Here is a 26,787-nt window from a genome sequence, read left to right as displayed (position 1 = left end):
GAGAAAGATTAAGGGAGAAGCCCCATTCCATTTAAACTAGGCCCAGAGGCCTGTTGGGCTAAGAAGAAATGAACAAGCTATGGGGGCCTGGCATGGCCTCTAAGCTCTTGCGGTCTTAAGTTGTCACACCCTGATCCAGACATACATCCAGGATCGACACGTGACGTTATCAATTATATGTGTATCTAACATACCCCGCCTCCGATATATAAGCAAAGCATAACTCACGATCCAACTACGTAATGATTTTTCGTACACTTTATGGCTGCATCTAACCTCCTCGTTCGACTGCCTGCATACCCTCAATAGGGATCAAGCCATTCGTAGTTCACCATTCATTACACTTCAATGTTTATCACAAGACGTTTAAAAAAAAAAGCAAAGCATTTCTTAATCAATTATTAGAACTTAACAAGCATGAAATTACTAGGTTCAGGGCTACATAACAAACCCACATGATATTCAAGGTTTCCATTCCATCCATCATATAAATCACTATGTTTTCAACATGATACCTCCAACCACAACATGTATCATATCAACTAACCATCGAAGCACAATATTATTCTCAAGCCACATTGATCAACTAAGATAATCATAATAATAACAATCATATCCAACGTTATTCCACAATCTTGTCAATTAATCCATTCATGAATCAAAGATGCATGATCTTAACATTTAACTACGTTAATCAACCAATGTGATAACATATCATTTCACGAATTTAATTAAAGAACTCTATATAATTTCCTACTTGGATTATGAGTAACAACATGGTAAATCTAATTTATTTTCACAAGGTCTATTGTGGATAATTCTCATTCACTCGAAACTAGGGTTCTAGACTAACCTTTTGGACATGTACAAAAGTAAGGATTTCGGAACACTCAACGAAATCCGACCGCATCGGGTTTCGAGCCACTCAACAGAACCAAAATATCAAGTGGTTTCTCGTAATCTACCCAGATTTGTCGCATGTAAAATCAGTGCCTACATCATGGGAATGGTGCACTGGTAAACCAAAACTTGGATAAGTTGCGAAGCTCGAGTGAGTGACAATAATACAAGTATGTGATAATCAATAAAAAGAAAGACCATCGATCACAGTTTATAAACCTCAAATATAAGTTCATAATTATGAAAACATAGTCAAGTCTCTAAAAACTCTGAAGGAGTCACCCAGACATCCAACAATTTTTCCAACTCAAGCCCCAAAGATTCTCAAAAACTATTGTTCATAAATACACTAAAATCTAGGGCTAGAGGGACGCAGTTTGACCAAAGCCTACATAAGTAACCAAATAGGAAGTGGCCCCCCCATAATGGATTAACCAAGCAGAGCCACCCCTGAGTAACCATGTAGGTAGTGACCTCCCATCGCAGATTAACCAAGCAGGGTCACTCATACGAATATGTTAGGCAGTGATCACCAATCGCGGATTAACCAAGCATGATCACCCCTAAGTATGTATGGCCATAAGGATCGCCCATCGCGGATTAACCAAGCACGATCCATAAATAATAAGGTCCTATTGCGGATTAACCAAGCAGAACCTCAAGTGACCCCCCATTGCAGATTAACCAAGCAAGGTCAAGATAACCAAGTAGGTAGTGATCCCCTATCGCGGATTAACCAAGCAGATTCACACCTACAAAATTGTTAGGCAGTGATCACCCATCGTGCATTAACCAAGCATGATCACTCCTAAGTATACATGGCCATAAAGATCACCCATCGTGGATTAACCAAGTGCAATCCATAAATAGTATGGTCCCATATCGCAAATTAACCAAGCAGGACCATCCATGTACCACTATTACATGGTGCAGACTCAGTGTCACCTAACCTCGTGACACTAGGGTAACGGTCCCTACTAGCCCTCAGTTTAACAAACATTTCAATAGGCACTATAATTCACTTTTTCACATATATTTCCAGTCCATGAATCAAATCACATTTAATAAAAATAGATCGATGGCCAATTATAAAAATCACATTTTACAGAAAACACTTTCATAAAACCAGGTCATATCCACAAAGGATACTAATATAAGACAAACAGGGTAATAACCATATCACATATATTAAAGTCACTCACCAAGACAAGTCCACAAAGCCTCAATGAGTCTTTAATAATACTAATTTTAGTAATTCAAATGGTTCAAGACCTATTGACCAAAAGTCAACTCTGAGTCAACGATGGGGTCCACACCCTAGTCATTTAAACCGGAAGAACCTCACATCGTATTTTGGACCCGTAACTTCCTAGGGTCCACATTATGCTCCTAGAATAGCATACTAAAATCTCATCGCGATCTGACAGTCAGATCTTCGCTAATCTTAAATTCAAGTGGTGGTCAACAATTAGTTTTACAAACTTAAAAAATCCAGGAAGATCCGTACGTTGGATTCTTGATTCGTCAGTATCTACTATCCTCCAATATTATGTACTATTACATATTTAAGTTTGGTACCAATCCAACGGTCGGATCGTCAATTCATATAATAATCTCGTGGCGGCCAACTAGGTGGTCAACTACGAAACTATATGATAACATTGCAATCTCACTAAAATGATGTCAAATATGGAATCGGGTTATCAAAATTAGCCTAGGATGGTCCGGGGAGTCTCGGCCCACGTGAATGCCGGCTACCCCAACTCGCCGGAAAATTCAACTATTTCCAAAAATTCTCAAATTTTACAAGAATGAAGATCTCAATGAGCAGATAAAACTTTATACATGTAACCAAGTCTAATTTGGCCGGGAAAGGCTTCAATTTCACTCAAACCTGCCAGAAACCTTAGAATGGGTGAGCTTCGATTCTTCTTCCTCAGTGCTCCGACGCCCTTACAACTGGTTAGGTCTTGTTCCTGGGTCCAATGGAAGCTGATTAAAGGTGGTGGTAGGTGGTGAAACTCGTCGGATCGGAGGAATCATCGTCGAGCACCTTCGGTGCTCCAGTGGGGTTCTACACGAAAATGAACCTTAAACCATTCGAATTTGGTTGGAGATGGTAGATGGGAAGTTGTGGAAGAGGTTATAGGTGATGGATGGTGATGATTCGACGAAAAAATGGCGAAATCCACATCATTCCGTCTGGGGTGTGTGTGAAATGTTTCAAGGAGAGGAGCAGCCATGAGCTATATAGTGGGGCTCCAAGAGCTATCAAGTTTCACCCCTACTACTTCGTAGTGGGATTTATTTTTCCCATGTTGCGTTTCTTCCAAGAAGTGTGCCCCTGCTTAATGTTCTCCAAATTTAGTCCATATGATGGTGGGATTCCTTAATATGAGCCAATTCTTTGACTCGGATCTAATTGTCAACGAATTTTGGTACTTCTTTGACATAGGCCACAATGATGGAGTTAGGCAACTAGGATCCTACCATAGGCTCTTTAATCATTCGAGCAAAGGAGATCATAATTGGGCCAAGGAAACTTTGGAGATAAGCGGAAAGTGTGAGTCTTATTCTTCCCCTAAGTTGCATGTTCTGACAATTTTCATCACTAGTAAGTCGATTGCTTGGTCTTTAAGCCGCTTTGTGCTTTTGCTTAGCTGCTCTCTAATGTACTAATTGTCTTCCTCTGTCTATATAGATTTGAAATTTAGCTCAACTCCCAAGACTTCTCCAGATATGAAGAAAGTGCACATTGGCTGCTTAGTAATCTTCGCCAGAAGAAAGGTTGGATGTCCCTTAGAGAGGAGATAAAGCGAATCAAGGTGGATGAATTTACTCATCCGATCACTGTCGTGGAGCTTGCTGTGAATGAAGGTGGAAAAAAGAGATCTTCCTTGCTTGCTTAAGAGCTACTGGTTTGAGAATAAAACTGAAGACTTCCTTTGCTGCTTGTGAAGGTCCACCCGCTGCCAAGAGGCATGTGATTAACTTGACTTATTCTAAAGGTAAAAAAGATAAGGCTGTTAGATCTGAGTCTATGACGCGTGCCATGCCCAAGATAGCTAGTACGATTGCTGATAGGATTGCTTAGCGTAGAGGTTCTATCATGCCCCTAGTGCCGAAGTTTGTACTAAGACATCTGTTAGGAGCTAACTCTGGTTCACCTTTGGAGAGTCTTGCTCCTATGAAGAACAATACAGTGGACTCTATTACTAAAGTGGCACTAAGGCCTATTCCTCTTGCTACTAAGACTGGTTCGCTTGCTGAGAAAAAGAAGACTGCTTGTGTGGGCAGTTATAAGAATCCACCAAGCCTGTTTTTAGAGAGTCTATCGAGATCTGCATGCTTTTGAAGCCAAATATGCTTGAAGTCTTAGACGCGTGTGCCAAGCTTGTTGATGGCGTTAGAGGGGTTGTTTGCCCAAGTTTCTTTGCAAAGCATACAACCCAATATAGGAGGTTTGCTCTGCTTGCCATGATGCAAAAAACGACGATTCTGGCAGCTGAATCTATGCTCCTTGACCAAAATGATACCAAGGCTGCCAAGGAGATGGCAACAACTATGGGAGCTGAGGCTTATTCTTTTGTCGAGAAGATAAAAAAGTTGGAGTTTGAGCTCATCGCTTTGAAAATGTCCAATATTTTTGCCTCCACTTCTCTGTTGCTTGAGACCGCTAGCCAGGAGATCGTTGACTTAAAGGTTAGGCTTGACGCGATCCAAGTTAAGTATGAAAGTGCATAAAAATATTGGTCATTACATACCTCAGATTCAAGATCTTGAGCGTGTCGTTTCTAAGCTTCGTTCTGCTGCTTACGCAAAGGATGAAGAGTTGATTGCTGCTTATAATCAAGTGATCCACTTCTAGAAGATCATTAGTAGTCTTAAACCCCAAGTGTTAGAACTCCAAGATGTGTAGACTAACAAAAATTTGAAGAAGGAAGTGGATGAGCTGCAGCACGTCCGTGTTGGTTTGCTAAAGGAGAATGCGCAGCTAAAGGGTAAGAAGGTTGGACTCGAGGCATCACTTGTCCTATGTTAGGCTGATTTCTTTAGGAGGTCGTCTAACTTTGAGTTTGCTAGGAAGGACTTCGAGACCTCTATTTCTCTGAAGACTTGCTTGCTTTTACTTTCGAGGCTTTCATTGGTGGAGTAGTCAGAGAAGTTAGTGCCCAGGTTGGGGTAACCAAGAGTTACTAGATGATGCCGCTGCTAAGAATGTGGCGACTATTGAAGGTGTGGCAGCTGAGTAGTCGTGGGATGTCCAAGCTGCTGAAGTGCAGTCTTCTATGTAGCCTTTAGGATTTTCTTTCTTTTCTTTGTTGCTTTTTGCTTTGCTTGACCTTCATCGGCCTTTGCTTTTTGTTTATCAATTTTGATAGAAAATTTAATAAATTTTCTTCCTTTGTTTTTCTTCATCTTTGCTTCTTTTGTTTACGCCTAACCTTTGATTTTTAGACCAGCTGCAGGTGTGCTATTTTTCTATAAGTAGACAGACCCACGTAGCCTATACAGCCGTAGGTTTTTGTGTAGAACTTTTGCAAAGCTATTAACCATAAGATCGACAACCAGACTCCTTACTTACAAAAGTAGACGAGCCTGCGTGACCACTTAGCTGTTAACTTTGGCTTTCTTCAATCCTTTAAGCTGCAACAGCCTTTGTGCCTTGTTCATCAACTTCAATCAAGGATTTATGATAAATTTTGGCTCCAATTGGAGATGAATCCAGCATTTCTATTAAATCACATTCAGCATTGAAATGCAACACCAGTCCTAAATCCTTGAGGATGTCAGATGCTTTAAACGCAAAGCTAAACTTAAACCTTGGGATTTTGAAGTCACCAACTTCCACTCGCCTTAACGGATGATGGCGATCTAAGAATCCAAGCTCGAAACAAACTCTTTCGACCAAAGTTGCCGCCCATATCTTGCATTTGCAAGCAATAAGTACATCAAAAAATGTCACTTCTTGTCTTGACCTTATGCATAACGAAGCTTCAAGACTTTGAAGCTGTCAAAGGCTTTTACAAATTGGTTCTCAGAGCTTCTTATGAACAACACTTTAATGCAAATACAGTTGAGAAGGTGGGAGCAGTCGTCTTTTTGTTTTCCATGTATCAAACTTGTTGCTCCAAAGGCTTTTGAAGTATAAGGCATTTGAAAATATAAGCATGGTTTTCTTGTCAACTGACTTAGGAGGAAGAGTCTTAGTGATAAGGCCTTTCATCGCCTTTTCGGCCTATAAATTCACTTGACATCTCACTTCTTGAGGGTCATGGAAACTAACATGTTTTATATCTGCCTTGTAAGCAGTGTTTACAACCTCTTTGAAAGAAGGTTTGATGGGGAGATACTCCTTAACCCAAAGGCCATTGGCAAAGGATAGGCAGAGATCACCTCTAAAGGATCCATTTGCCAAGACTAAAGGAACAAGATGGGTGGCGAGGGAGTTGAGTTCGTCAACGGACTTGGACTTGAGGAAAGTGAGTAACTGCTCCTTTATGGGAACCTTTGATCAAGCCGTTAACAGCCATAACATGACCTAGATTGACAACAGCGAGTACACCATGTTTTTCTCTTTGCCTTCAGTCGCGAGCAATTGCTTAGTAATTTCAAGTGACACATCGGTTAGGTTGCTGATGGATGTTTTGGCTGACTAAGATACAAACAAACAAGGAAGCCTCCAGTTACATGGAAATCAAACACCACGATAGGGAACAAAAATCAAACTATTGATAGACCAGACGTAAAATGGCAAGCAATTTTTGGATTAATTGTTGAATTTGAAACCCAAATAGAAACAGTAAAATCAGAATTCAAATTAAAAATCAAAAGGAAAGCTGGGGTTAGGGAGGAATTTGCAGTTGCACTGAATAACAATCACATCGAAAGGGAAAACTTACTTGTATATCGCTACCGAGGAGAAAGAATAGAAGATGAGGGAAGAATGTTGGCTATTGAAGCGACGACATACAAAACGGACTCTTAAATTCAAAGGTGTCAGCAGACTGATGCTGCTAAAAGTGAAATGACGACATCTGGTGTTGTTGCTGCCGGAACATCGACTGAGTTCCAATTTTCAAAGGCCAGGTTCCAAGATGGTGTCCCAAAGGCTGGGTTTCAAGATGGCGGGCCGAAGGCTAGGTTCCATGACGGAGGCATGAAGCCTATGTTCCAAAACGGCGGCCTGGAGGCTGGGTTCGACGATGGCAGCCTGAAGGCAAGGGTCGACGACAGGGTCCCGAAGGTTGAAGTTGGGATCCTCAAGGCTGGGGTAGAAGACGGCCTACTGAAGGCTGGGGTCGATGAGGGCGCTCCAAAGGGGAACGATGAAGATTGATCTCCAAACATTGTCTTTTTCTGTTGAATGATGTGTAGCTCTACTGCTAGACGCCTTGCCAACCACGCTAGGGTTTTGAAGTTCAATAAGCTCCAAATCTCAGATGAAGACAGGGTAGAATTTGGTTTATTTATTTATTATGGGCAGGAATTCTATATTAATCATTGTAGACATTGAAATTTCGATGAAATAAATGTTCACCAATGCATTAAAGTTTTGATATGCCAGGGCATACGTGGCATGCGCCACGTGTCACACAAAATGTACACATGGTGTGTGACTCAACAAAGTCGGATGAGTCATCAAGAAGGACACATGTCAACACTTGGCAGAAAGGAATTATTTGATTTTAATTTAATTAAATCAAATGTTAATTGATGGAGTCAAATCACGAACCGGCCCACAAATCAAGTCTTAGTTCTTTTGTCAATTAATCAATTTCACAATCAAGGACAAATCCATCCATAGTCAAGGCTTGGAAAGTCTATAAGTATGAGGCTCTAAGACAAAGAAAGAGGTCTAGAAATCATTTCACGCCTAGACGCTGAAGCTTTGAAACTCTGAAGCTCTCAAGCACCTAAACACTCAAACACTCAAGAAGACTTAGAAAACCCTTCGTGTTCTTCATCAAATCCCATGAAGAACCACCAAGCACCCCTACACGTGCCGGTTCCTCCATTGTCAAGAGCCAAAACCTTGCGACATTCGTTCATCCAAGATCAAGTCATCGCGACCCTTGGATCAAGAACACTACGCATCTACACATTTTGGAGATCGAATCAACGGATCAAGTTGTAAAGAGATTGTAACCTTGCAAATTCATCAATATAAATCTATTTTGTACACGTGTTCTTGTCTCATTTGTCACAGCAAATTTGTGTTAACAAATTTGGCACATCCAGTGGGATAATCTCTACCTTTCATCTATTTCTCCGTTCAAGAAATCCAAGCACACTTCAAAGTCAATGGCATCAAAGAAGGGACAAGCCGCTCTTGCAACCAAGGGAAAAAGTGCAATCACTTCTGCCGTAAGCGGAGAATCCATTGGCGTCACAACCCTGAGCAAGGCGAAGGCGGTCGCCACTCTTCAGCATGCCATTTCAAAGTTGGTGCCACTAAAGACAGAAGGGGAATGTCAGAGGCACACGTCCGTCATCAACCTAGCCTCGCTAACGACATCGAAGCATGTTGCTGTGGCACACAAGATGACGTCCCAAAATGGCTAACGGGACTCTTTGTCTTCGAAGAACTCGAGGGTGTGCTCATTGTCACTAGCTTTAGATACAAACTCAAACATAGGATCCTACTGCAGATCATCGCCAACCAGTAACCATTGTGTGGAGACTTCGCCAACACTCTCGATGTCTGCAGGAGATTCTTTGGTTGCGCAAGTCATGACCACCACCACCACCTCCATTAAGGAGAAACTTGCACGTATAAATAAGGCGATTGTGAAGTTAACGAAGACTGTTGAGGAAGATGACGCGCAAGTCGCTACACTCATGAGTAGGTTGGAATCGTAGCATGATGGAGAAGCCGACCCTGACCCAAAAAAGAATCAACACGACGAGGATTCTGGAAAGGAAGAAGCACATCATATCAACAAAGTTGGAGGGAAACAAAAGCTAGTGTCTGAAGCTACATCAATAGGCTTTCTTTCCATCCAATAACTTCAAGACATGATCACAAATACAATCAAGGCACAATAGGGAGGCACTTCGAGGGATGCACTAATGTACACCGATGGGATACCAACCACCAAAGTTCATGCAGTTTGACTAAAAGGGAAACCCAAAGCAACATATCGCTCATTTCGTTGAAACTTGCAACAACGCTGGGATAGAGGGAGACTACCTCATAAAGCAGTTTGTCCATTCTTTGAAGGGAAACGCGTTCGATTGGTACATAGACCTAGAGCCTGAGTCCATAAACAATTGGGAGCATATGGAGCGAGAATTCTTGAACCGCTTTTACAACACCCGTCGCACCATCAGCATGATAGAGCTTACAAATACAAAGCAGTGGAAGGATGAGCCAGTGGTTGACTACATCAACCGATGGCGCACTCTAAGTCTTGATTGCAAAGACAGACTCTCGGAGATCTCCTCAATCGAAATGTGCGTACAAGGCATTCATTGGGGATTACATTACATTCTTCAAGACATCAAACCGTGAACCTTCGATGAGTTAGCCATGACATTGAGTTGAGCATTGCCCATCATAGAAAGAAAGAACAGATCGCCGATTATAAGAAAGACAAATTCTTTGGGCATAAAATGGATAAATCTGTGAAGGAGCCTACCAAGGAAGCAATGGTGGTTAACATGACTCCCATCAGAATCTCCACAAGAGATAAAAAGAAGGAGGTGAAGCGGAACGAACTTTTTCATGATCAGGAGAGGTACAAGCACAGTTTGAAGGAGCTTGAGAAGAAGACTTATCTATTCCCCGACACCGATATGGCTGCCATGTTGAAAGATTTGCTTGCCAAGAAAGTGATCGAGTTGCTCGAGTGCAAGTGGTCGGAAGAAATGAATTAAGTAAATAACCCAAGATATTGCAAATATCATCGCGTCATTATTCATTTGGTCGAAAAATGAATCGTGCTGAAAGATCTCATCATGAAACTAGCCCAAAAAGGAGTCATCGACTTAGATCTTGATGATGTGGTGGAGTCAAACCATACCACCGTAACTTTTGGCTCATTCGACTTAACATTTTCACTTCAACCACTGGGGGCATGCTCCAAAAACATGCTAGTCAAGCTAAGCAATGTTGAAGGATGGACTCATGTCACTCTGAAGCAATTGCACAAGAAACATACGTCTCGTCCACGAGTTCACCAATAAAAAAGGAGGCAAAGAAACTCTTGTCAACTTCCAAAATGACGGGAAATTGTTAAGGATGATGAAATTTCGACACAAAGATCGTCTATCCCCATCACGATGCATGATTTCTTCCCCAAACACTTCTTTAATCACTTGATCAAGACTCCTTGCTATGAAGATTGAGAGGAATGTCTCTCCAAGATCACTTGACAAATTCACACCAAAGGCTCCTTGCATACACGAGCTGAAACTGCAACACAACACCAAACACTTCTTGCCTGCTCGAGTTAAAACGACAAATGACACCAAATTGACACCAAAGCTCATCGTCCGCATGAGCCTAAAAGGCGACAACAAATGCTCCTGGCCCGCAAAAGCATAAACTACGTATGACACCAAAATAATAATAATAATAATAAAATAAAAAATAAAAAATGTTCGTTAGTTGAGTTGAGTTGAAAACCCGAAGGGGCGGCTTGAGAAAAAGTTAGGACCAAAAAAAAGTTCGTTGAGTTGAAAACCCGAAAGGGAGCTCAAGCAAAAGTTAGGACAAAAAAAAAACAAAACAAAAAAAAAACAAATAAACATATTTAAACTACATTATGACTTGATCTCTTTTTTGGAAGGGTACGTAGGCAGCTCGAAAAAGAAAGTTGAGTTTAGTCACATAAAAAAGAAAAAAAAAATAAACATTCCAACCTTTGAAATGAAGATGCAAGATCAAGGCATCACACTAAGACTAAGTCTTTGAAGTTGTGTAGCTAAATCATGAGCAAGCCTTCCAATGTCTTCAATGCATCGGTGTCTTCCACGAACGAGCAAGCGCCAAGAGCAATGTGAAGCAGAGAGTCCCTAAGGTAGTGCAACCACAAGCGTAATGTGAATTAGAGGCAGTGTTATCTCAGAGGTGATGCGGGTGCAGAAGTGACACCTGCAACAGTGGTAGCAAGCAAAGGCGTCACAGCATATTGTCACACCGACATCAAAACTTGTCATCACAGTGGTTCATCCTCGTAAACAACGGTGTGTCATCATCTTCGCAGGCAAATGCAATGTTTGCAGTCCTGTGACTTCCTTATGGCATGCACTCTCTTGCAGCAAGCATACTCTCTTGCGGCGAGCAACCTCTTGCAACGAGCAGCCTCTTTTACGGCGAGCAGCTTCTCTTGCGATGATCACACTCCCTTGTAGCAAGCAGTCTCCATTGCAGTGAGTAGCACTCCCTTACAGAGAGAAGCCTCCATTGCAGCAAGCAACTTCTCTATGGCAAGCAGCCTTCATTGTGGTGAGTAGTCTCCCTTGCAGCGATCACACTCTCTTATAACAGGCAACCTCCCTTGCGACAGCAACAACGGGCGTTACAGAACCAATGTCGAAAGCTGCCACTAACTGCAGAAACTTGCGGGAAGCCCCCACTAACTGTAGAAATTTGCAGAAAGCTGGCACTAACTGCAGAAATTTGCAAGAAGCCGCCACCAACTGTAGAAACTTGCAAAAAGCTGTCACTAACTGCAGAAACTTGTCGAAAGCTGCCACTAATTGCAAACTCACAGAAAGCCGCCACTAACTATAAGCATGGGAAAAGAAATCTCCGTCAAGACTAAGGAAATCGAGCAATGTGCTGAGTACCTGCAAAAAAGACAAGCAGCAAAAGAAAGCGAAAAGGAACATCAACAAGAAGCAAAAGGAACAACAAGAAAAAAAGAAAAAAAAAAGAAAGGGGTGTTTATATTGCCCCAAAGAAATGCAGGGGACACTGGTTATTTGCTTGAAAAAAAAGTGGCCAACTCCATTGGGTGCTGCTCTTCTTCCCCAAGTTGCAAGACCTCAAAGACCAAGGTGGCTCATGTGGATGCAAATTTCTTCCTCCTTCTTCTTGGACAAAATTGCACCTACAAAACAAATAACAGCTTAGGTTAAGGCCAAAAGCCTCACGCGCCCACGATGATTGGGGGGGCTTTGGTAGAAGAACCTCTGATACTAAAGTTAGAATTTTGAGGGAAAGGTGTTTGGAGAATTTAGCAAGAGAATTCGAATTGAGTTTTGGAGAGAATGAGAGGGTTTATATAGAGGTGTGGCCGGCCCCCTTGGGAGAGGAAGGACTGGCCACTTGGATGATTTTGTGGGTTAGGTTCTTGATTTGTGGTTAATTAGCTAATTAATGGAATAATTAATTAATTAATTAATTAGCTAATTAATATAATAAAAGAGGAATGATTTGGGGGTTACCTTGTGGAGAAGATATGATGAGGATGAATGAAATAGGTTATAAATAAGTACCTATTTTGGGCACTTTTGACTTGATTGAAGGATGATTGTACATTGCTCGCGCGTAGGAATTCTGGTGTTCCCTAAGGGTAATTTTGTCTTTTTACTCAAAAATCCACGTGTCGCCTCTTGATTATTTTTGGCTCAACAAATGTCCCTACACATGTTGGGCTACTCATAGAAAAGGGCAACAGGTGTAGAGATTTTCTTGCTTTGGGAAACATAGGATTGTTTCCTATTTTGATGTAGATTCCCTCTTTAATAGGAACTTAGATCCTTCTAGGAAAGAGAAATAAATTTCTCTCAAAGCCTATTTAAGTCCACCTTAAGTGGATTGTTAAATCAACTTTAGAGAGCGATTTATTCTACCCTACAAGAGAAAGAGAGCTTAAAGGATATTTGTTCCCTCTCCTCTAGCAATCTTATACATCTTGCCCATGCAAAGGATTGTTTTTCATTGCTTGCTTCGTCTTCTCGTTGCTTCTAGGTAAGAAAAATTAATTTTCTTGTCTTCATAATTGTTGTGAGCCTCGGAGCTTGAAATTTGGCTCGACGAGGGTCGAGGAGGCTTGAAAAAAGTGGTTGAAAAGCCACGACACTGTGCTTGCCGTGGGTTGACCTTGCGATGGTGCCTAGGTGCTACGGTCTAGGCCTCTGTGCATAGGCCACGAGGAGAAAGGTGGCGCGAGGGCGCCAACCCTCTGTTGGTTAGGTTGGGCCATAAGGCTAGGGAGCCAGCACTGGCTGAGCTCCCTGGGCTGCTGATTTCGAGCCACATGGCTTGATGCATTTTTATTTTTTTTTAACTGGGCTCGAGCCCGTGCTTAAGGGAGAAGATAAAGGCCGCAAAGTTTAGGCAGCCTGGTTGGGCCGGGCTGCCCTGACTTTTTCTTTTGTTTTCTGTAGCCACCTAACGAATCTTCCTTGCATCTTTGTAGAATTTCTTCAAGCATGTCTTCCTCGAACCACAAGAATGATGATGGTGCGCCGCCATTGTATCATCAAGGCGGGTCTTTGAGCAAGGTTGGTTACTTCAAGGCTGCTTGATAAGCTCATATTTATATATAAGGTAAATTACATAGTAACCCCTCAAGTTTGAGGTCTATTACAATATCATACAACATCTTTAAAACATTTCACTTTCATACCTCACGTACTATTTTATTTCAAAATAATACATCCGTTAGATTTTCCATCCATTGATTCATTAAGTGCTGACGTGGTTGCCACATTTGTGCCACGTGGCTGCCAAATGTGTGCCACGTGGAAATTTTTTTTTATTACCCTATTGAAAAAAAAAAAAAAATTGAAAACCCATAATTTCATCCCGTGCCTCCCTCCCTCCCTGCACTTTTCATCTCTCCCTCCCCACGCCACTTCCTCCCTCCCTGCACCCTTCATCCCTTCCTCGTCATGGACCAAACATTGCAAATCCCTACAATTCCACATGCCATGGCTTGATACAAAACTCAGCAAATCCAAATCCAAAAACCCATTTAAAAAAAAAATTGAAAACCAGAAACTCAGAAACCCATTCCCCCGACCTTCCTCCCACTCTCCTCACTCTCTCTCTCAAACCCCAAACCCCCCAGATCCAAAACCCACACAACTCCGCCGGGTCACCACCGCCAGCGCCTTCCTCTTCAGCGGTTTGACCCTCCTCCCACTCTCCTCACTCTCTCTCTCGAACCCCAAACTCCTCAGATCCAACCAAATCCTTCTTCAACATTCTGCTATTAGGGTTGTTCGACTCGGTCAATGGCATCAACCCATTTCTGTAATCCCCCTCCATGCTCGACCTGCCTGGTGAAAGCGACGTCATCGTAGACGGCGATGACAATCTTGATATCCCATTGCTTGCGTTATCAGCCACCGTCGGAGTACCAAAAACCCGAACCACCTTCATTGATTTCACTGTTGCCCAATTGGGTCTCTCTTGTTTCCGATTCCCCACGACTCTGCTGTGACGAACCATGATTCGCAATCCTCTCGATTCGATTGTCGACGTCAGCGGCAGTTACCTGATGAGCTTGGTTCTAAGATTCACGGGCGGAAGACGACAACTGGGCGGCCATGGATTCGTGGAGCTTGTACCTGTGCAGCTCGAGAATCTTGTATTCGAGCTGAGCCCGCAACCGAATGTTATATTCCACCTACTGCTTGATTGTGGCCTCCGCAGCTTCCATGGCGTACATAACTTGAAGCAAGCTGATGTCTTGATTGTCTGCGGTGGCGGTGGCGGTAGAAGAAGCAATTGGGTCGGCGATGAGGGGTGTGTAGATGAGAGTGAGGGGTGTGTAGAGAATGAAAGATGGTGGGTGGGGAGGGTGGAAGGGTCGTGGGTTAGGGGGGTGCACAGGGAGGGTCGCGGGTGGGGAGGGGGTGTTTTGGGTTTTTGGTTTTGGGGTGGGGGACGCGAGTGGGGTGGGGTGGGGGGTAATCATTTCTAGGTTTTCAGGGAAGAAGATGAAGATGGCGGATATGGGTTTTGGGGTTGCAAGGAGAAAAGAGGATTTTGGGAGTTGCAGAATGGTGGGAGGGGAAAGAAGGGATCTGGGTTTCGGGATTTTCTAGTTCTTTGTTTTTTTATTTATTTATTATTATTATTTTTTAGGTTATAATTTTAATATTTAGAAGATTTAGGTTTTTTTTTTTAAATAAAAAAATATTTTTTTTGCCACGTGGCAGCCACATCAGCACAAATGTGGTAGCCGCGTCAGCATTTAACAGACTAATGGATGGAAAATCTAACGGAGGTGTTATTTTGAAATAAAATGGTACTGGATGTATGAAAGTGAAATGTTTTAAAGTTGTTGTATGGAGTTGTAATAAACCTCAAACTTGAGGGGCTACTATGTAATTTACCCTTATATATATTTTACATAAAATTCACTTGTCTTTTCTTAGTTAGTTCCTTATATTTTTGAGCTATTTACTATGTTTTTGTTTTTGTGTTTTGTGTTTAAAAGTTAATTTCTGCATTATTGAGTGAATTCCAAGCGTCGATTTCATTACTTTGCTTGCTATTGCTTTCAAAACGTTTATTATCCCTATCTTTTCTTTGTTAGCCATTACCCTTAAACCCCGTTGCAACCCTTAACTTCATCTTGAGTGTTATGCGTTTCAATATGTGGAGTTTGGAATTGGTATGAGCATATGGTGTCACTGGTTCTTGCATCTAAGTAGTAGCATTCCATTCATGAGATCATATCTAAACATGCTTATTAATACCAGAAAATGCTTTCTTGTTATACATATATGTGAGTACTAGTTTTCATGTTTACATCAATCTTCTCACATGTACCTAGTGTAGGGTGTGTAGTCAGAAAATCTGAGTGAAAATTGAGTGCATATCTTGTAAGGAATTGAGCAAACTCTCTAAAGCATGTTACTACATTCAAAACATCGTTTTAATTGGTTAAGTGTGAACTAGTAAGTGGTGAGTGTGATGAAGTATGTGCTCAAGTGTTAAGTTGACTAAAATCTGTGGGAATGATGATTTTTAACTTGTCATGTGCGTTGGAAATCCCTGAGGCAAACGTTGGAAGGTTTAGGTTGTGTTTTGTTTTCTTTATTTTGCTCGAGGACTAGCAAAAGCTAAGTGTGGGCGTATTTGATAAGCTCATATTTATATATATTTTACATAAAATTCACTTGTCTTTTCTTAGTTAGTTCCTTATATTTTTGAGCTATTTACTATGTTTTTGTGTTTTGTGTGATTTATCAAGCAAAGAAAAGAAAAGTAGCACAAGTGAGATATTAAGTAACAAATTCGTCAAAACCGCCTGTGCAGATTAGCTGACTTTGGAAGCATGTTACGAACAGCTCAGAATGAATGAGAGAATGAGCCTTATATTCTTAGAAAGCTACGGATGTCTATTTTCTGGAGTAATTTACGGATTGTTAATATCATTTTTCAAGAAGAAGTTATGGGCATTCTAACACTGAAAGGTTCAGAAAAGGGCTAAGCAGATTTGGCTAATAAAATGAGAAAGTAAAGGCACTTGTTTTGTGTTTTGCTTTGTTATCAACACTCAGCAGCAAATGGGGTTATGATTGCACTCATTTGGCTTTGGAGCAAGTGGAAATGCACATGCAGAAGAGAAACATGGACAGCTACACACATGCAAACTGCACAGGTTGGAGGGCATACACACACTCTACATGGACAACACACACACAACAAAAAAGGCACGGCATGAAGGGTTGGCATGGGCAGAAAATGTGTTGATTTTGGGCTGAAATAATGAAGAACATGTGTGTGCAAATGCAAAGAGGAACACACACATGCAAAGACACTCATTACCACAACATTCATCCACTACACCCATTACATCCACTCATTACCACAACACTCATCCACTACACCCATTACATCCACTCATTACCACAACATTCACCCACTACACCCATTACATCCACTCATTACCACAACACTCACCCACTACACCCATTACATCCACCCATTACCACAACTCCATACACTCATCTCCCTAGCCTATAAATACATCCACCCTTCACCATAACTAGGGAGATCTTGATCCATCAAAAGAGCTTCATTCACAAACACAATTTCCTTGCCATGACCTCCATCCATTCATCTAGCCATACTACATCTCACCAATCCATACACTTTCATCTCTTAGCCGTGCAAATCCATTCCATCCATATAATCATACACATCCTAGACAATTGTGCTACAACAAGGTGGTGAAAACAAAGGTCATTGGCGTTTCAAGCTTGGAACTTTGGAGCGTTTTAGGTGTACTTCGTTCTTGCTTTCAATGTCTAGTTTGTTATTTTCTAATTTTGTTGCAATTATGAGTGGCTAAACCCCTATTTAGTTAGGGGGAAGTTTGAAGCCATGAACATGCTTGAGATTTGAATTGATTTCTTCCAATTGTGATTTGATAAGTTGTGATTGCAATTCAATTATCTATTTTATTCATAATTGATTCTTGTTTGTTTATTAAGGATGCATACTTAGTTTTCATGCATGAATTAGATGCTAGAATATAAATGAGTTTCACCTAATCGTTACAAGTTTATATTCATGAGTAGTGAAGGTTATTTATCACAATCGCGTTAATTGAATTCTTGGCAATCGCGTCAAATGAATCTCCTTAAGAAATTAATTTTGCCTAACAGCCTCTGAAGTTGTACTTTATTGGTGGGTGAAGGCGACTCCATTATTGCCCGAGATTTGTTTTTGTCCACTTCTACTCCTCTTTGATGAACCAGGAACCTCAAGAAGTTGTCCGCTCTTACTCTAAATGCGTACTTCTTTGGATTCATCTTCAGCTTATGGATCCTCATCCTTGTTAAAGCTTGCCTGAGGTCTGTCAGATGCTGCTCTTCTGTTTTGGATTTTATCACGATGTCATCGATGTACACCTCCATGTTCTGGCTAATCAAATCATGAAAGATGGCATTCATTGCCCTTTGGTAAGTTGCACCAGCATTCTTGAGCCCGAATGGCATGACTAGATATTCATATGCCCCCACATGACCGGGACACCTAAATGTTGTTTTATGTATATCTTCCTGGGCCATCTTTATCTGATTATATCCGGCATTCCCATCCATAAAAGATAAGACTTTATGTTTTGCTACCGCATCTATGGACATGTTAGCCATGGGCATGGGATATTCATCTTTTGGTGTGGCGCCATTAATATTTCTATAATCAACACAACATCGTACTGCTTTTGTTATGGCTTTTAAAACAGGTACAATGTTGGATAACCACTCTACATATTTGGCTGGTCTAATAAATCCAGCTTTTACTAGCCTTTCAATTTCTTCTTTGACCTTCTCTTCTATCTCCTTTGACATCCTTCGTGGTGCTTACTTAACAGGTTTGTACCCTTCCTTGATGGGCATTCTTTGTCCGGTTCTGGGCATAAAAATTCAACTAACTTCAGGCTTTTGGGCAAGTCGTCTGGCCCATCCAAGTCATATATGCACTCGGCCATTCGTATGGCCATATCTAATTCTTCTCCGTAAAGCTCTTTCCTGCTTTTATCCTGATTGGTCAGAGTTCCTAGCTGCCATTCCTGCTCTTCTTTGTCTAAGAGCTCCCTTTCTTGCTTTCTTCATTTCCCATACACCAACAGTCTTTTGATCAGGGACCTGACTGCCATTACCTGATCCTTATTCTTTTGTTCTATCATTGATGGTGTATGGGTGTTGGGACGATACAAGGTTTATCCCACTCCTTTCTAGTAAGGAACATTCCTTGTTCTAAAAGCTTTTGGGCCGTCACCTTGGTATGACGGCCGTTCTCATCTGCTCCTGAACATTTCAGAATTCCTACATCGGGATTGTAGAAACTCGTCTCCGCAACATTGGCTGTGGGGAGAAATGGCCGTGATTCGGCCTCCACCATCTCCCAAAAGCCTAGTCCTTCTGTCTCTGCCTCATGATAAACAGCCATTTGTTGATGTAGAGTGGAGGGTATGGCGAAACTTTGGTGGATCCAATCCCTTCCAAGTAAGGCTCCATAGGTGGAAGTGCAATCTACCACAAAGAATGCCAACATGATTTGTTTGGACCCCAGATCCACTTCTAAGGGCAATATCCCATGAGTTTTGGTGATAGCACCCGAGAAGCTTGAAACCGTGAGGTCTGTGGGAACAAGGTCTTCTGAGCCTCTCCCCATCCTTTTTCATTTGCTTGGCTGGCAGTACATTAACAGCCGCTCATCCATCAATTAAAATAATTTTGAAAGACACCCCTTCCAAATGTGCTGCAACATATATTGGCTTAAGATGGTTGGCTAGTAACATGTTTGGACAGCTGAACACCATTTTATCTGTATAGATCCTTAAAGGACCATCTTTGGATGCTTCGGAAGATTCAGCTTTTCCCGACTTTCTTTCTCCAGCTATCTCAACACTAACATGGGCCATCATTGGCTCCATCGTCACATAGTCTCCTTCCATAGTGGCAGGTTGATTAGGCTCGGCACCAAACATGGCGGATAGCACATACGCCATGTTGATATGAAAATTGCCAGGCTCTGGCAGTTCTTCTTTCTTGCTCCCGATCTGTTCCATGAACTCATCTAACTAGGCCATCGCATCTTCTGAAAGCAGTGGTTATGGTGCCCCCTCCTGTTGATTCATGCCCGAATATGATGTTTGCTTTGGAACTTCACCGAAATGATCCGCTACTCATAGAGAAGGTGGTTTTCTTTCAAGCGAAACCGTTCCAAAACAAATAGGCTCCGTTTTCCATCTGGGAGTTGGCATCATGATCATATCTTCTTGAGCTCTCCTCAAGATCCTATATTTCCCAGGGTGTAGGCTTTGCGGTACATGGTTTTCTTCACCTTTTGTTTTACTATTAGCCTTCTCCACCTTTTTTTTACTCCTCCAACGGAACTAACTACTCCCCCCAGATGACGTTTTTTCAAACTTTTGATTCTTGGATGCTTCAGACGTCGCAGGGGTCTTTAAAGAATTCATGTAGGCTTTGTGCTGCCTCTGGACCTTTCTAACCATGAAGGCTCCCATTTGTTTAACGGTCTATCCATTTTTCCCAACCACGTACCATTTTCGCTCGAGGCGGGCATGGTTATCTTTCTTGACAGGATTTGTTATCCTATCATTTCTCTTGACTTCTTTTCCCATATGGCCATATTGAAGATGTTCTACACTCCTCTCTTTTGGCTTTTTGGCATCCTTGTCTTCTGCCTTATCAGACGCTTCATGATTACGAAATATCTCTGATAAAGCTTTGGGTTGGGAATCGCCTCCTAACTGCTGGAAAACACTTCGGGAAGTATCTCTTCCTGCAGTCCGCCTAGCTCTCTCACGGGCCTTTTTTCTTTCTTCTTCTTCCTTCCTCCTGATCAGCTCATGATCCATGAGGACTCCTGTTGGTGGTATTTCGAGCTCACACTCGCGTTGGCATTTACTGCAGAGAACCATCCCTTTGATTATAGCTGCTTTTGGATGTTCGGTCAATCTGATCACCGCTTTTGTGGATTTGTGATCGGATCATATTTATATATATTTTTACTTCAAATTCACTCGTCTTTTCTTAATTAGTTCCTTATATTTTTGAGCTATTTACGTTATTTTTGTGTTTATAAGATTTGTTATGCAAAGAAAATAAAAATAGCACAAATGAGTTTTAAATAATAAAAAGAAAATATCGGTCCATGATTTTTGTTGAACATTAATCTTGTATTTTGTTATATATTTTGTTGTGGTAGGTGGAGAAGAAAAATAAATAAAAAAAGAAAAGAAAAAGAGGCTGTTAGCACTCAGCTAATGGTGGAGCACGAAGAAAGGAATAAGTAAAAAAAAGTGTGTGCAGTGTGGTAGGTGAGGTCAGAAACAAGAAAGAAAAAAGAATAACAGGGAGAAGACGGGAGAGACGTGTGAAAAGAAGAAGAAGCATAAAAGCTTCTGGAAAAGCTGGGGGAGAGAGGAGCTGCCTTTGGCAGCGTGGAGGTCAGGAAGAAGGTCAGGCAGGAAGAGTGGAGAGAGACTGACAGCGTGAAGCCTCGGAGGAGGAGAAAGGAAAGCTGCCTTTGCAGCACGAGGAAAGGCAGGGAGGTCAGAGGCAGCGTGAAAGACGTGGAGAGAGGGGAGAAGACAGAAAACTGTGCAGACACCAGGGAGAATCAGAGGAAAGCTGCCCATGCAGCTGGGACTGACGCGGAAGAGGAGAGTGGACAGAGTGAGACGCGGGGAGAGAGGGAACAGCGCAGAAATCAGCACGGGGGAGATCAGAGAGCACAGAACCAAGCGTGAGCAACACAGAGAGCAAAGTTTCACTCCATTCTTCTTGGTTTTATCTTCTCAAACCCATGTTTTACTTTTGGTTTAATTTGAAAATAATGTGTAAATAAATCTAGTTTGGCTAGAGGTTAATTCAAAGCCATGAATATATTTGTAATATGAATTGATTACCTTCAGTTGTGATTTCTGAGTTGTGATTTAATTTGCTTAACTGCTTGATTGATAACTTATTTTTGTATGTTGATTAAGGATGCATACTTAATTTACATGCATGAATTTGATGCTAGAATATAAGTGAATTTCACCTAATCGTTATGAACTTATATTCACAAGTAGTGAAGGTTGTTATCCACAATCGTGTTAAGTAAATTCTTGGCATAAGTTTCATGCAAATCATAGTAACGAGTGCCTCGTCAATGCTTATGTTTTTCATAGAACTTAATGATTCTTGCTTGTATCTCTATTATGCAATTCATGTAGGGAACTTGTAGGGAATGTTTTGGGTTGTCGTATGCAATCATCCAACCCAATAACTTGTGGAAAAACTGAGGGTTAATTAGTGCAATTCACGGTTAATTTGGGGCGTTGAGATTTACAATTTATTGAAAAAACAACTGAAAATCAATTTAGGTTGCATATGTGTCATGTGTGGAGAAGAACCCTCTAGCTAGTCCGTCATTTATCATTTTACCTTAATTTTATGTTTTTGTCAATTCTGTAATTTAATTAAGTTTAATTTACTTTTCACCAAAACCAAACACCCATCCATTATTAAATTATTTTATTTAGTTAGTTTTCATTATTGTTAGTCTTTTAATTCAATTTCCGTCCATTTCAGTTCATAGTGTCTAATTTGATTGTTTTCATTATTTTGAGTCATTCTAAGTGTGTTTCGAGTTATTAGAGTTTTTAGCCTAGTTTTGTGTCCTTGAGTCTTGTTTAATATTTTTAACTTTGTTTTTTATGTTTTTAAGAGGTTTTAGCAAGCCCTCCTAATCCCCGGCCTAGAACGATACCCTACTTATACTTATACTACAATTGACAAAAAGAGGGTTTAATTTGTGTGTCAAGTAATTCTCACATCAAATTTTGGCGCCGTTGCCGGGGATTAGCAACTTTGCTAATCCTTTTATTTTTGTTTTTGCTTATGTTTATTTGTGTTTGTGTATGTTACTTTTGATATTTGATTTATTTTTCTTTCTTTGAATTGAGGTACAAATGGAGCAAGACCTGGATTCTACTAGCATTCAAGATCTATTGGCACAGCTCACTGCTCAATTAACTCATAATGCCGAACGGACCACAATGTCAAGTGTCCCTACACTTGATGTGCCCTATGGGCAAGGATATCAAGGTCCTCAATTTTCTGCAAATGAAGATGTTTGGGGATATCAAGGCCATAACCAATCAAGGGGCAACATGTTTTCCAATGCTTACAATTCAGATTGGAGAGATTATTCAGATTACATGTGGGGAGAACCTCAACAATTCCAACAAGGTGGATATTGGCAGCAAGAAAACGCGTTCTATTCAAGACCTATGCAGCCACCACAGCATCCCCCACAACAATTCCAATCGAATCAAAGTATGCCCGTGGATTATAATCAAATGCTTGAAGAATTAATTTCTTCGGTACAGGGTTCACAAAAAGAAGAACAATTGCCGCCATCGGAAGAGTTCTATCAGTGGCCATATGAACCGTCACAGCCACCACAACAATCAACCCAATTCAATTCAGGTACATCCTTGGATAATGATACACTTAATAAGTTACTCACCTCTTTGAATCAGGGAGTAGAAAATCAAAACCAGGAGATGCAAGACCGAGTCAAAAGAGTGGACGAATTGGAGATGCAAGTTGGGCAGATTGTGGAATTCATGGCACAGATTCGAGATCAAAGCGAACTTTCCAACTCAAACATTGCAAATTCAAAGGCAGAAGTTGAAATCGATGAAGCCATCACTTTGGAAGGTGACATGAAGGATGAAGCTGTCCCAGAACCATCCAAACACAGCCCGAACATGGATGAATTGCTGCTGCAAGCAGAAGAGGAGGAGGATGACCTGGGACAAGCCACAACTATCATAGTAAACCTGGTCAAGTTCAAAGTCCCGGAAATGTTCAAAAATGTGGTGTTTGTCATTGAGTTTGTGCCGGAAAAAGAAAGTAAGCCATCTTCTCCAATTTTAATTTTTATTTATACTAACATTTTTCTGATTTTGATGATTCAGGCACCCACTCGTGAATTCAAACCATTGCCGAATCATTTCAAGTATCACCTCCCATTAAAAGATAAATTCCATGCTTTGGAGCCGAGGGGAGTTTAAAGGAAAGATTCGTCCGGCTAAAGACGTTAAATCAAGCGCTTCTTGGGAGGCAACCCAAGCATTCAACGAAGGGAGACTTTGAAATTGCTCAACAAATCTTTTTCCGATCAGATTTGCATTCCTAAACCCTTCTCTTTACTGCATTTATTTTACCTTGTTTAAGTTCATTAACTGTTAGTTTACTTGCGTGTGAATCTTGTTTAGGGTAGAAAAAGTCTCTTTACATTAATTTACATATATAAAAATAAAAAATAAAAAAAAAGATAAAATTTAAAATTAATGAAAAAAAAAAAGTACAAATATTTTACAATGATGTAAACTAATAGTATTCATTGGTCGGGCGGGGCTTCAGCAGTCGGCGGGGCCACAGAAGGAGGAGGCGGCAGAGGTTGATCAGTTGGAGCTTCACTACGCGGTGCCGCTCCAGAAGACGAAGGCAGATGCGGTTGGAACAAACCCACAAACCTTCGATGATCAAGTAAAATTTGACCATCGGTGTCCTGCATCTGGTCAATCTTTCTCTTCATGCTGGTGGCATAATTGTGTGCAAGCTTGTGCAATTGTTTATTTTCATGCTTGAGTCCTCTAATCTCCTCTTTGAGACTCTGTATTTCAGCCACCAACGATTCAACGTGACGGGTTCGAGCAAATAGGCGTTGGGCCATGTTGGATACAGAACCCGCACACTGCACGCTAAGAGCCAGAGACTCCTTAACCGCCAATTCATCAGACCGCCTAGCGAGCAGTCTGTTATCTCTGGGGGTGACAAGGTTTCGGGCCACCACCGCAGCAGTCATGTCATTTTTCATCACCGAATCCCCCACGGTAAGGGGACCGGTGGGCGATATGAAGGATGGGCGCCATATATTGTCTGGTGAAGGCGGAGCTGCCTCTTCACCACGGTTGAGGTCAAAACGACGATCGGAAGGGCCAGACATTTTTCAGAGGTGGTGAAGAAAGAAGAGAGTCGGACTGATCAAGATTTCGGAAGTGCAAGAATGGAGTGTTTACAGGAGGGAGCTCAAGTGTGTTGTGGAACAAAATTAACGCCTCTATAAAAGGAAGAAATCAAAGAGGCGCTCCTCAGAAATTGAAGAGGCGTCCTCTCGCAAATCGAAGAGTCGGGGCTCCGTTCTCAAACGCCTGATTCTTTTCTCAAAAGAGGAGTTTCCTTTCTCAAAAGCCGGATTCTTTTCTCAAAAGAGGCGTTTCATTTCTTAAAGGCTGTGCTTGCTCAGAAACCACGAGCCGAACCCCGGATTTCAAAAGATCAATTTGTCCAGACGTGTTGTCACCCGTCACACGCAAACTCAGCTCTGCGAAAATCACGGGCAGTCTGTCGAAGTGCCGATTCCAACCATCTGTCTCTCTCAGCCTAGTCAGCATTTGTCACAAGCAACTGGCAACTTTGCGGAAATTACGGGCAGCTTTGTCAGAAAGCGCGTAATTTGTACTATTCATCCATCCACCGGCTGCCGACAATGAGTGAGAGAACAGTTCCGGTTGTGAAGACAAGTCCTATAAGTTTCTACCTTCGCCTTCCACAGCAAAAGCACACTCTCTCAGCACACCCTCTCAACTCTTCTTCATCTCCGAAAATGCATTCCCAAAGAATCCTCTCGAGTCACTCTGTGTTCCTCATTCCTTGGGATACTCCTGCGAACAACCCATTCAAAGCAAAAGTATTTCATATCATAAAGGTTGAAAGCAAGAGTATCTCATATCATGCTTTCTCCATGTCCTTCTCCTTGTCTTTGTTTTCCGACAAGGAGAAGGAGAGCAATCAGCCAGCATTTGGTATCAATCTTCCGATCTGGAGCCAACTGCCTGGAACCCCTTCCTGATTGCTTACCTAGCCTTGCTCTCGAGTACTCATCTTCATCATCTTGTGCTTCCTCTTTGTCTACCACATCTACCTGGGGGACAGTAAGGGAAGTGAAAATGATACCTCGAAGCATGTGGAGACAATTCAGCTAGGGACAAGGAGAAAGAAAGCAAGAGGTGGGCACTTGGAAAGATTGAAGAAAGAATTAGACCAAAACAGCTACCTTGTGCCTGCCCGCCATGCAGAGGAAACAAGCAGAGAAGAATGCAGACTGTGCAATCCTCGCTCAGAATTCCAAATCAGTTCAAGAGGAAAGCTGTGGAAAGTCAACAAGCGACCAATGATCACCTATTAGTTCTATTCATTATTATTTTTTTTTTTTTTTTTTCATTTTCAATTTTTCGTTTGCATTTTTCTACATTTTCTTGCGTCCTTAACTGAATTATTTCTTTTCTTTGCAGGAACTTTTGGTTATTTCCACCCTTGAAGTTGATTGCAGAATTTTAGCTTGGGGGGTCATCGCTTGATTTTACTGCAAATTAGGGAAGTTTTCAGTCCAATTGCTTTATTTTGTTTTTTATTATTTTGTTTATTTTATTTATTTTTGCATTATAGTGTTTTCTGACATTGGGGACAATGTCCAGTTTAAGTATGGGGGTAAAGGGTAAAAATGACCAAATTGAAATTTTTTTGTACCTTCAACTTCGAACTGGTTTCATTTGTTTCTGTGTTGTTGTTTTTTATTTTTTTAGTTTTGTTTTCTCTATAAAAAAAATAAAATAAAAATAAAAAAAATCGGAAAATTTAAAAATCCAAAAATATTGTCTTGTTTTCCTTATTGTTTTGAATTAGATTTTTGTTAGTTTCCCGACCCAATGATATAATTGGATAAAATTTGAACCATGATCATCAAGAACTTAGTTAACATGTGTTTTGTGAAATTCCTAATTCTCGTATTAGTTTTGTACATATTTGATCATCTTTGAAAAACCAAATGCACATAGCCTTGTTGATGTGAAACTAAAGCATGACTTAAAGCTTCATATGTGAATTTAGTGACCATTTACATCCTATGTGAGTTTTTGAGCCTATTGAAAGTGTGTGCATTTTTCATACACTCCTATTCTTTCATGTGTGATGAACTTATGTGAGATACATCTCTAGAACTTGCGTAACGATCTTTCGAAATGTTTGTCATTGATTGCATGAACTTGGAAATGATAGAGGCATTAGGTTTACCACCATGGCCCAAATAACCATGTTTCCCAAAGAAAAATGATATCATTAGATTGCCAATTTGAGCCGTATATGTTGAACCTTTTGTTTCTTATCACCAGATATGTCTACCCTTATACCTGAAACATTTTTTCCTTACCCTTTTCCAAGCGAGCAATGCGAGATTGTCTTATGAGAAACGTTTGTTAAGTACTGTGAAGGTGTTTGGCAAAAGAATAAGTGTGGGGGTATTTCATGTTTGTATTTCAAAAAAAAAAAAAAAAAAAAAAAGAAAAAGAAAAAGAAAAAGAAAGATTGTATACAAAGAAA

At 41.1% G+C, this 26,787-nt stretch overlaps 1 pseudogene; it reads right to left on the bottom strand.

Annotated features, from left to right (window-relative positions):
• Nucleotides 1–5,542: 5,542 nt before the first annotated feature.
• On the bottom strand, nt 5,543–8,285 carry LOC126617122 (serpin-ZX-like; annotated as a pseudogene).
• Nucleotides 8,286–26,787: the final 18,502 nt, after the last annotated feature.

This window comes from Malus sylvestris, chromosome 3 (genome assembly GCF_916048215.2).
Source record: "Malus sylvestris chromosome 3, drMalSylv7.2, whole genome shotgun sequence".
In the NCBI taxonomy this organism is placed as follows: Eukaryota; Viridiplantae; Streptophyta; class Magnoliopsida; order Rosales; family Rosaceae; genus Malus; species Malus sylvestris.
This window is presented reverse-complemented; position numbering and strand designations above follow the sequence as displayed.